This window comes from Trichechus manatus, unplaced genomic scaffold, assembly GCF_000243295.1.
Source record: "Trichechus manatus latirostris isolate Lorelei unplaced genomic scaffold, TriManLat1.0 scaffold00051, whole genome shotgun sequence".
Classification (NCBI taxonomy): Eukaryota; Metazoa; Chordata; class Mammalia; order Sirenia; family Trichechidae; genus Trichechus; species Trichechus manatus.
In genome coordinates this window covers 584,001-596,005 of record NW_004443987.1, presented here as the reverse complement: position 1 = coordinate 596,005, position 12,005 = coordinate 584,001, and the positions used below count along the sequence as shown (strand labels likewise).

At 42.4% G+C, this 12,005-nt stretch overlaps 1 protein-coding gene across 1 annotated transcript in view; it reads left to right on the top strand.

The window, feature by feature from the left end:
- Positions 1-7,719: 7,719 nt before the first annotated feature.
- DRP2 (dystrophin related protein 2) overlaps positions 7,720-12,005 on the top strand; it is a 50,260-nt gene continuing 45,974 nt past the window's right edge. The window contains exon 1 of the mRNA XM_004377531.1: positions 7,720-7,790. The gene's annotated coding sequence lies outside the window, so the exon portion shown is untranslated. The remainder of the gene's footprint in view (positions 7,791-12,005) is intronic.

Genomic DNA, 12,005 nt, shown 5'->3' with positions numbered 1-12,005 from the left:
CCAGAGGTGAGATGGGAAGGCAGAGAGGGTTAGGAGCTGGTTGAATGGACATGGGGAATCAGGGGTGGAAAGGAGGAGTGTGCTGTGTGCTGTCACAGTATAGGGAGAGCAATTAGAGTCACATAACAAGGTATGTATAAATTTTTGTATGAGAAAAATAAAAATATTTAAAAAATTGGGTATTTGATATTTCAAAAAAAAGATTGACCCAATGGGATATCACTTCACACACTCTAGGATGGCTAGAATGAAAAAGTCAATAACAAGTGTTGGTGAGGATGTGGGGAAATTGGAACCTTTATATACTCTGCTGGTGGGTATGTAAAATGGTGGAGCTGTTGTGGAAAACAGTCCAGCAGTTCCTCAAAAAGTTAAATACAGAATTACCATATGACCTAGCAATTCCACTCCTAGATGGAAAACACATTTCACACAAAAACTTGTACACGAATGTTCATTGCAGCATTATTCACAATAGTCAAAAAGTAGAAACAACGCAAATGCCTATCAACTGATGAATGGATGAATAAAATGTGGTGTAGCCACACAAAGGAATATTACAACAGCTGTAAAGAGAAATTAAGTCCATACATCCTACAACATGGAAGGACCTTGAAAACATTATGCAAAGTGAAATAAGTCAGACACATAGTGTATGATTCCACTTATATGAAATATCTAAAATAGGCAACTGCATAGAGACAGAAAGTGTGTTTAAGTGGTTGCCTAGGGCTGGTGAGGGTGGGGGAAGAAGGGACTGACTGATAATGGCTATGGGGTTCTTAAGGGAGTGACAAAAATGTTCTAAAATTAGTTATGGTGATCGTTGCAGAACTCTGTGAATGTACTAAAAGCCATTGAACTGTATACTTCTAAAGGGTGAATTGTATGTGAACTGTATCTCAATAAAGGATTAAAGTAGCAATTATGGGGAAAATCAGATTGTTTTAAACTATCTTATGCTTATTTTACAGGTTCTGTTATTTTTATCTTGAATTATGTACAGGACGGTAGGGTTTGTATCATCTTGTTGGCGTTTGGGGTTTCTAAATGTCTTAATCTGGCCCTCCTGGACCCCAGCTGCTCATCATACATCACATTGAATCTTTCCCTCTTTACCTTTCCCTTCAAAATCATTTGCCCTGTGCCCCATACCTGTTTAGTGATTAGAATTAAAGTGATAAGCTAATGAGTATAACGCATAATTACTAAAGATAGCACTTATATTTTGACAGATTCCTTAAACTGAAGAAAGTGATTAATGAGGAATTGCAGGCACTGTGGCAGTGCCAGTGGGAGAAGTAATTTTGATTAGTGATAGCATTTCATTTCTCTTCAAATCATATTAGGTAGATACCTCTGACTCTATCCACTCCTGTTGTTGTTATTAGGTGCTGTTGAGTCTGCTCTGACTCATAGCAATCCCATGTGACGAGTAGAACTGCCCCATAGAGTTTTCTAGGTTGTAATCTTTATGGAAGCAGATCGCCTTGTCTTTGTCCGCGGATCTGCTGGGTAGGTTTGAACTGCCAGCCTTTCAGTTAGCAGCTGAGCGCTTAACCATTGCACCACCAGGGCTCCTTATCCACCTCTACAAGATTGAATTTAAGAGGTGAATCTAAGGAGGGGCCCTCTGTGAGCAAGTGGGGTAGTTCTGAGTTTAATTGGTTATTGCCTAGGCAACGCTTTATGAGGCATCCTTTTATCACTGACCAATTCTCACCTTGAAATTGTTGCTTTGCCTCTGCCAGGAAAATATCTTGCCTTTCCTTTTAGAGATGTATAGAGCTCACTACTAGATGTAAAAGATAGGCAGCTCTTGTCTTTCAGGGATAGTCTTAAGATTCCTAAACCACGTCAGGGTTTAAATGCATCCCTGAAAGAGTCAGGAGTAGGATAAGGATATGGAATGTGTTGGTAACTGCCTCCATAAACAAGAGGATATGGAATGTGTTGGTAATTGCCTCCATAAACAACTGCCTCCTTTGCCATGAGACCAGAAGAACAGAATGGTTCCTGGCTACCATTACTGAACATTTTGATCAAAGATTCTATAGAAGAATCCTGATCAAAAGGGGGAGAATGTAGAACATAATTTCAAATTCTCATGGACTCCAGACTTCCTGGAGCCATGAAGGTTGGATGAACCCCTGAAACTATTGCCCTGAGATAATCTTTAAAACTTAAACCAAAAATATCTCCTGAAGTTTTCTTAAAAGCAAACAGTAGTTTAGCTTAACTATTAAATATGTCTGCCTTGAGCATTATGCACTTTTAAGAACTATCTATACGGGATCACATTGACAACAGCAACTTGAAAGATTAGATAGGAACCTTAGGGGTCACTGAATTTATGTTAATGAGGGAAGAATAACTCAGAAAAGTAGGGTAAGAATGGTTGCACAACTCAAAGAATGTAACCAATGTCACTGAACTGTGTATGTAGAAACTGTTGAATTGATGTATGTTTTGCTGTGTATATTCTCAACAAAAGAAACAAAATAAAATTAATAAATGCATCCCTGAAAAGGGTGTCTACCAGTTGATGGCCAGGGTACTTGCCAGAAGTTATGCTAGTATGTGCTTTCTTGTGCACCAAGAATTATCAAGTGGTAAGACTAAGATAGACTAAGAAGAAAGGCCTGATGATTGACTTCTGAAAATCAACCAGTGAAAATCCTGTGGATCCCAACGATCAGAGCTGCAAGCGATTATGGGGATGGCACGGGACTGGGCAGGGTTTCTTTCTATTGTGTGTGGGGTTGCCAAGAGTCGGAGGCCGATTCGATGGCAGTTAACAACAACAACAACAACCAAAAAAAAAAAAAAAAAACCAACAAAGCTCTCGGATATGTCCTCTTTTTAATATTGAGGCCCTGCCTGGAAGTGGGAGATAAGCGGAAGGAACATCAGCTTGGGGTCATATGAATGTGGGCTTGAATCCCAGCTTCCGTTTCTTACTTGCCTTATGAACTTGGACAAGTAACATGTCTGAGCTTCAGTCTCCTTGTCTATAGAGTTGGGAATAATCATCCTTACCTAGGTTGTTGTGAACATTACAGGGCAACAGATGTAAAGTGCCTTACTTTGTATTTGGCACAGAGTAAGATCTCAAAAAATGTCCATTCCCTTCCCCTCTAAATGCAAGTTACAAACAAGAAATACCTACCTTGCCTCAGCAACCTAACTCTAATGGAAGTACAAATCAGTAGCAGTTCTCTTCAGCCTAGAAAACCAGTAGTTCTCATTCAGTTGTATATATTATCCTGAAAGCTTATATGTGAAGGTTGCTAGTGTGTGTGCATATGTGTAGCAGTCTGGGTTGGAAGGATGGTGGGAGGGTTGAGGATGTGAATGATGGTGAATGGGGGTCTGGACTGCCTTGTTAGTATGTCTACTTAAAGAGCTATGGTGTTTGATCTGTCTTGGAAACGGGGAGCTAATTACATTCCTGGCACTGCTTTTTTAGCTGCTATAGTCTACCCTGGGTATTTATGTCATCTGCAGATAGGGAAACCACCAGGGCCTTAAAGCAATGGAAATAATAATCTCTTACATTTGTATAGAACTTCATGATTTCAATATACATTCCCATCCATTATCCTGTTTGATTCTCAGCCTGATCATGTGAGTAAACAGGGCAGATATTATCCCCTTTCAGGTGAAGAAAAAACCGAAGCTCAGAAAGGTTAACAACAATTCAGTGACAAAACTGGGACTAGAACCTTTGTCTTCTGACTCCTAATCCAGTGTTCTTTCCACTGTACCACTCTGACTGTAGATTGAAGGGTTTTGGTCTCAATGGAATATATTTGAAAACATAAATAGAACACAATATTTCATTATATAACATCCTGATTGCTGGGTCTGGTTTACCAGAAGCTTGGAGAACAGCATAAGAAAATGGGAGTTAACTGTATGTGTAAGATGAGTACCTCATTTAGAGATATTCGACAAAAGCAACAGAGGGTGCTCAGAGAATTGACTGAAACAATGCTACTTCTTCAACCTTTAGCCTCTCATAGCTTTGTATTATTCCTTATCAACTCCAATGACAAAATTCAGCCTACTCAGCATTGTGCCTGCTATATGCCTAAAATGTTCCTCCAATTTATCTCCCAATCTGATGCATTCAAATTGTTGTGTTGGCAAAATATATATATATATAGAATGTACCATGGACTGCCAGAAGATGGAACAAATCAGTCTTAGAAGTACAACCAGAATGCTCCTTAGAAGTGAGTATGACAAGACTTCTGCTTGTTTACTTTGGACACATCATTTGGAAAGACCAGTGGCCAGAAAAGAACATCATGTTTGGTAGAGAATCAGCAAAAATGAAGAAAACCCTCAATGAAATGGATTGACACAATAGCTACAACAACAGACTCGAGCATACCAATGATCGTGGAGATGGCACATGACCGGGTGACGTTTCCTTCTGTTACACCTCAGTTCACCATGAGTCAGATCTGACTTGATGACACCTAACAACAGCAGCTCACTTGGGACTCCTTCTCAGAAAGAGATGTCTGACCTCTAAGGTCCCTTGTGTTTCTGATCTTCTAAAGGAAAGGGAAACAATTTTAGTACAGGAAATTGTCTTGAGAAAATGAACAAAGGGTAAAAAAAACTATCCAGGGAATTCTTCTGCCCTAGTCACACTTGTCTCAATGACCTATCTATGCCTAACATCTGATCAGACCACTGGTAGATGAATGGAGACAATATGGTATAGTGGTTAATCACATGGGTATTGCCCAGAGAGATCTAGGTTTAAGTCTTAGCGCCATAACTTACTGTGTGACCTTGGGCAAGTCACTTAACCTCACTATGTTACAGTGTCCTTATCTGTAAAATGAGGATAGTAATAGAAGCTATTTTGAGGTTGCTGTGAGGATAAAATGAGCTAGTAATGTGTGCAAAGCACTTTAAATAGTGCCTGTTGTTGTTAGGTGCCATCGAGTCAATTTCGACTCATAGTGATCCCATGTGACAGAGTAGAACTGCCCCATAGGGTTTTCTAGTCTGTAATCTTCATGGGAGCAGATCACCAGGTCTTTTTCCTGTAGAGCCACTGGGTGGGTTTGAACTGCCAACCTTTCAGTTAACAGCTGAGTGCTTCACCGTTGCACCACCAGGTCTCCTTTTAAATAGTGCCTAGCCTTTCATAAATGCTCAATAATGTTAGCCATTATTATCGTTATTATTATAGTCTAATATCCTAATTAAATCTAAGGCAGTACTAGCTGATAATGGCTTAATGTTTTCTCTCTCATAGGTAATATTGTCATTTTCACAGGGGCCCTTCATGCCTTAACCAAAGGATGAAGAGGGAGAGGTTTTATTTCACCATGATAGGGCCTATGGGAGAGAGATGTTTGGGTAGAGGAAACCTTTTGTTGTACCCTTCAAAACAAGCTCTGTGGGTTTATTTTGTCGGAGGCTGGTACTGTATTTCTGTATCTACAGCCTGAATGCTTTCTCTTAAAATGGAAAAAGTAGAAGAGTATTCTAAGTGCTCTCTGTGATCTACACAAATCCAGCTGCAGTCAAAGTGGGGAACAGGTCCACCATCCCGTTCACTCTCTTTCGTCTTCCTCCCAGGGCTAGAATGTAGTGCTTTGAGGCGTGCTGGTGAGCCGGTGCTGGGGTGAGCAGTGAGTCAGGTCCCACATGTTGGGTGTGTGTCTGTTGCGGTAGTTTTGTGTCTGTGCCAGCCCTAACAATTTCTCAGAGTGTTCCCTTTGGTATTTCTTCTAGCCAGCTCTCCCCTCCTCCGAGTCATTCCAAGTCAGTGGTAAAGGACTCCTGGGGTCCTGGGTCTGGATGATTTTGGTACATCTGTAAGCTGCCAGGGCTAGGACTGGGGCCGAGACTCAGAGCCAGGCCTGAGCTAAGCTGGGTAGCTAAGAAATGCTCTGTTGAGGGCGCATGTATTGAGAAGCCGGATGCACTTCCAAAAGTCCCTTCAGAAATCAAAGGCCCTTTCTGCGTCTGCTTGTGGGCCTGGCTGCTGCTGCTTTGGCCAGGCGGGAGGGGCCACTTAGCAGCTCTAAAAGCCTAGCTTGGCTGGGGACGGGGAGCCATTTGGCTCCCATTTTGTTTGCTTGTTTTGAACAGGAGATCAGACATTATCTCTAAACTTTTATTGAAATCAGCAGCTTCAGTTTTTAAAATTTTATCTCAAATACACACACACACACACAGAGTATTGAAAAAACAAAAACCAACCAAACTTGCTGCCATGGAGTTGACGGTGACCCCATGTGTTACAGAGTAGAACTGCTCCATAGGGTTTTCTTGGCTGTAATCTTTATGGGAGCAGATCGTCAGGACTTTGTTCTGTGGCACCACTGGGTGGTTTTGAACCACCAACCTTTAGGTTAGTAGTTGAGTACAAACTGTTTGTGCTACCCAGGGACGTTACAGACACCATACACACTAGTTATTTCCTAGCTGCTGTGTTCCATAATAATAACAATAATAACTATTGTTACTGTTATTATTCTTAGTTGTTGTAGACACTTTCTAAACAGTAGTCCCAGATCCTTTAGGCCAGTATTTTCAGTTCTAAATTCCAGTGCTATCAGAGCTTATAGAGTTTTTAGAGGCAGATCAGTGAAGGTAAGCGACTCACCCCCAAACCAATCTGTTTCTCTTTCTCATACACACTCCACTCTCATGACATGGAGGGAGGAAAGAAGGACATTTCTCTTATCCTTTGCTCTGGCCTGGAGCTTCTACGGTGTTGAGAACTAGTGTGTTTGTGTAGGGGCATGGGGGCTATTCACCCATCCATCCATTCATTCAATTCATTTATTCAACAAATATTTATTAAGTAACCTACCATGTGCTAGACACTCTGTAAGGAGCTATGATGCTTCCATCCCCTTAGGGGCCCCTCCCAGATCTCTCAGGTTGATTGGACCTCATATCTTCTTCTCTTCAACAGAGTGACAGTTAAAAGAGTAAAGGTTGGTATGGACAAAAGGAGGGAGGGTGACTGGGGTGGTTGTTGAAGAGAGGCACAGAGGAGCTGTCTTTCTTAAATCATTCAGGTCTATTTTGCTTGCCCCACACGTTGAGGCTTTTTCTCCATGTAGATCTAACAGGAGGTGAAGACAAAACTTAAGGGTAACTGGCAGACCGCCCTGGGCCCAAGACTGTATTGTGGGCACCAATGACAATTCTAGAGCAGAGTGTTTCAACCCCCAGCACAGAAACTGAATCCTGGACCAGCTACCGAGGGGCCCCTGCCAGCTGCTGGCTCTGAAGTTGGCTTTGGCTCTGGGCTAGGTCTGTGTAAGTTGGGGCCCAGGCTCCTCGCTCAGCAGCTTGCATTGATCTCCAGGGCTCTTTTGTCTCCTCCTCCCCAGTGGAAGCCTCTCCCCTTTTCCCCCTCTGCCTCTCAGGCTCTTCCGCTTTTCTCCTCTGCTTCTAATGAATTGAAATCTCCCAGAGCCGCTGAGGCTCTGGTAGTTTTACAAAACTGTCCTTGCTCTTTCTGTGTTTGCCCAGTCAAGGGTATCTTTGCCTGAGGTCTAGAATGATGCTGTTAGTCCTGGTGATATGATTGCATAGCAACACAGAGCAGCTCCGTGAAGGGAGGAGGAGGAGGAGAAGAAGAAGAAGGGCAGGGAGGTGGGAGAGACTGGGGGAGAGTGTGCATACAGCAGCTGTCGGCATCCCTGTCTCAGGGACTTCTTTGCTGATTCACAGAGGCAGCCCAGCGCTGGCCTCCCAGCTTCCAGCTGCCGCCTGCTTCTCAGACCTGACGGAATCAGAAGGTAGGCCACAGAGAAATGATTTCCAAGTCTCACCCTCATTTGGCTGGCTGAGGGAAAATGACTAAGGGAAGGGAAGCTCCAGAGGTACTGTGGTTCTGTGTGAGTGTGTGCGTGTTTGTACGTGTATGTGTGTGTGTGTTTGTGTATGTGTGTGTGCGCCTATCTGCCTGCCTGCATATGCCTTTAAGGGAAAACTTGCACTAAAAAATGCCCACAACGAAGTAGCCAACGCTTAGCATTCCTAAAGAAAAAAAGATGCCCAGGAATAGAAACTCAAACCAGTTTGGAAAACTGTGGTCTAAAAATGAGGAAGAGGAAGGTCCACGTTTGCTTCTTTGAGGGGAAGGGGGTATGTATGTATTTATTTTTGTTCTCAATGACATGCTTTTTGTCCAAGGGATTTTCTGGAGGGAGAGAAGGGGAAGTGTGTGGAAAGCACTGACTGAAAAGAGAGGAGAGAAGAAATGTGGGACCTCAGAGTGGGTTCCCTGAACAAATGAATATTCTGGTCAGCATAGGATACAAGAGTTCTCCCCTCAAGTAAACCAGGCTCTGACCTAAGAGCCTGGGGCGAAGGGCTCATCCTACTCCTCAGCATTTACCTCCTGGCTCAGTTCCTTTTTCCTGTTGCATTTTTCCCCCTGGTCTTCTCCCCTGGTTTTCTTTCTAGCCCCTGTAATCAGGAGGTATCTCTCTACCCTTGAAGAGGAGTACTTGGAGTGGTTTCAATAGGGCTTACCTGTCTTGGAGTCAAATGTCTCATTTCCTTCTGTTCTCCTTACCTTTCCCCAGCATCAGGCCCAAGCACCCCAGCCTGGTAAGGGGGCCTGAGCCTGAATGGGTAGTGAGGGCTTTTCTTTCCTTTGGTAGGCAGGTAGAGCCAGGCCTCCGGAGTGTTGGGTCTAAGCAGGTGGCTGGGCTGGGGTGGGGGCTGGGGTGGGGTAGAGAAGGAGGGACGTCATCAGCAGCTGCCGCCTGCTTCCATTGAGAGCATGGTGCATGCTGCCTGGAAAAGAACACACTTTTATGTTTGCTTTTTATTGTTCAAAAGAACAAAAGCCTTTAAAAATCTCTATGTGTAGTTCACCTTAGCTCCTGACTTTTCCAAAGCAATCGTTGGCTCGAGATTAAAGATAAATCATCTTTCATCTTTAAAAGGCCCTGTAGGAGCCACAATCTTCAGGAGATTTTCCATCTAGGATTTGGGTGGGGAGATGCTTCCAGAGAATCTCAAGGCCTTCTAAGGGCTATTCCCTAAAATGGCAATGCTGGAATTGTGGTGCCCTGTCCTTGAAAGAAGGCTGAGCACCTCTTTTCCTGGGTGGCCAGGCCTCTGCCCTGTAGTCCTGCTTCCTGCAAACTATTGTGGGGAGTGAAGGAACATAGGAAGAGCTCCTTTTTCTATGAGACTTATACCTCCAGGCATTCAGCTCTAGCTAAGTAGCTCTGAGCTCTGGGGCAGGGCACCCTTCAGCTCTGCGATCACCTAAAGGAGAGGAGCATGGCTTGAAGCAGCCAACTTAGCGAAAGGCCCAAGAGTCAGATGAAGAGAGTGTATCTGGGATGCAGCACTGCTAACCATAGATGCTCAGAAGTTTCTGATGTTGAATCAGCCACAATGCCAGATAGGGCCAGATAGGGTAGGGTCTCACTAATGAAACCTGAGAAGATAGCCTTCTAAACTTCTCAGGGACACTTTAAGAAAACCCACTCTGTGGAAATTGTACTATGAAACGGACATCCCTCCCTTACGATGGATTCTAAACACACACCAACAACTAAAATAGCAAGTGAGATAAATCCTCCTAGGACAGCATTTACCAAACTGATGTTCCACAGAACACTGTTCTGAGGAGAATTTTAATAGATTCTGTTCTCAAAAATAAGGAGTTGGAGCGGGTGTAGGGTAATTCTTTGGTCCAGTAATTTTTTGGAAATGCTTCATAACTGAATTCTCCTCTTGGAGAATTGGTCACAATGTATAGAAGTATGTGAAAGTCTCTGAGAAGTACTGCTGGAAATAAATATTCAATTGTGTTCAACCCAGTTTATCCCGAACTGATTTGACCAGGGAATACTTTTCCACATGGAAAACACGTCAACATCTTGCAGACACAGTTTGGGGAATTGTGGCTCAATAAATAAATAAGTAAATAAACAAGGAAGAAAGAGCTGGAAGAAATAGTTACATGAGAGAAACTTGTAAAATAATCTAGTCCAATACCACATTTTTAAATGTGAAAAAAAAAACACATGAGTGGTTAATCAGATTATTCTCCTAGCTGATGAGTATCTGAGAGACCAGAACCCTTGTCTCCTGATTCCCAGCTCATTGCACCTGACTGCTGCTGCTCTAGCAGGTTCCTTCCCATGAAACTGGTCCCAGAAAAATGAAGCAGGTTTAAGGAATAATCCTGGAATTTTGAGTGCAGCATTTGCATTTAATGCAGTTCTTTTAGTCTTTTATTACAGCTGATAATTATCAATTTTTCTTTCAGCGTGGGATTTGTTTCATTCTTTTAAAGAATGTTATGAAATATTTTATACATTCAAAAATGTATAAAAAATAATATAATGAATATCAGGGTAGTCACTGCCCAACTTAAAAAAAAAAAAACATCACCAGTAGAGTCAAAACCCCCTGTGTATTCTTCCATGATTAAAGCTCCCTCCCTCTCTCTGAAGTAACCACTATTCTGGTTTTGATGTTTATTATTCCCGTGTATTTATTTATACTTTTCCCATATATGTGTCTGTAAACAACATATAATATTGTTTTGTATTTTTTAAAAGTTTATATCAATGATATATTGTGTGTATTCTTCTGCAACTTGCTTTTTTCTATTCAATGGTATATTTGTGAAATTCATCCATGTTGTAATGTGTCTCTAGTTCATTGATTTTTCACTATTGTATAGCATTCCATTTAATGAATATACTACAATTTATTTATCCATTGCTGTTCATGGACATTTAGGCCATCTCCTTTTTTCTTTTGGTTATCACATTTAGGGCTACTGTGGTTGTTCCTGTGTAGATCTTCTGATGTGACTATTTCTATTGAGGATATATCTCAGGTGGAATTGTTCCATCACAGGGTATGAGCATCTCCACCTGTGCGAGATATTGTCAAATGACTCTCCAGAGTAGTTTACTTGAATGTACTCCCACCATCAGTGTATAAAAGTTTTAGATTTATTACATTTATTGGTGCCGATTTTTTCAGTGGAAACTAAATTTTATTTCTCAAAATCACTTGGGAGCTACCTTCTCAGAGACACATTTCATTGTTATCATTTGTAAATGAGGGAGCTGGTCTAGATGATCTCTAAGGTCCCCTCCAGCTCTGACAATCTGGGTTGCTACTCATTAAGTGAGGTACATCTGAAGCAGAACCTTGGTTTTTGGTGACATTGCAGGAATTGTTGTAAGCCCACATAACAAGGTTCAGCACCAAGGACACGTGTGTCTCCTCTCTGACTGCCATGCTGCCAGGCAGAAAGCAGTGCTGTGAGAGCCTGGACAATCAGGCGGTGTGTTATTATGCACTGGGGACAGGAATCTGTAGCCCAAGGAAGGAGGTCTTTTTCCCATTGCCCTGTTCTTTCCTGAACCTCTGGTGATCTTAGAAAGCTTCCCTATTTCTTTCTTTTTTTTTTTATTGTACTTTAGATGAAGGTTTACAGAACAAACTAGCTTCTCATTAAACAGTACACATATTGTTTTATGACATTGGTTACCAACCCCACGACGTGTTAACCCTCTCCCTTCTTGACCTTGGGTTCCGTATCACCAGCTTTCCTGTCCCCTTCTGCCTTCTATTCCTTGTCCCTGGACTGCTGTGCCTCATTAGTCCCATTTTGTTTTATGGGCTGTCTAATCCCCAGCTGAACAATGAGCCTCAGGAGTGACTTCACCACTGAGCTAAAAGGGTGTCCCGGAGCCATAATCTCAGGGTTTCTCCAGTCTCTGTCTGACCAATAAGTCTGGTCTTTTTTTGTGAGTTAGAATTTTGTTCTACATTTTTCTCCAGCTCCGTTCGGGACCCTCTATTGTGATCCCTATCAGAGCAGTCAATGGTGGTAGCTGGGCACCATCTAGTTGTACTGGACTCAGTCTGGTGGAGGCCATGGTAGATGTGGTCCATTAGTCCTTTGGACTAATCTTTTCCTTGTATCTTGTTCTCTTCATTTTCCCTTGCTCCCGAAGGGGTGA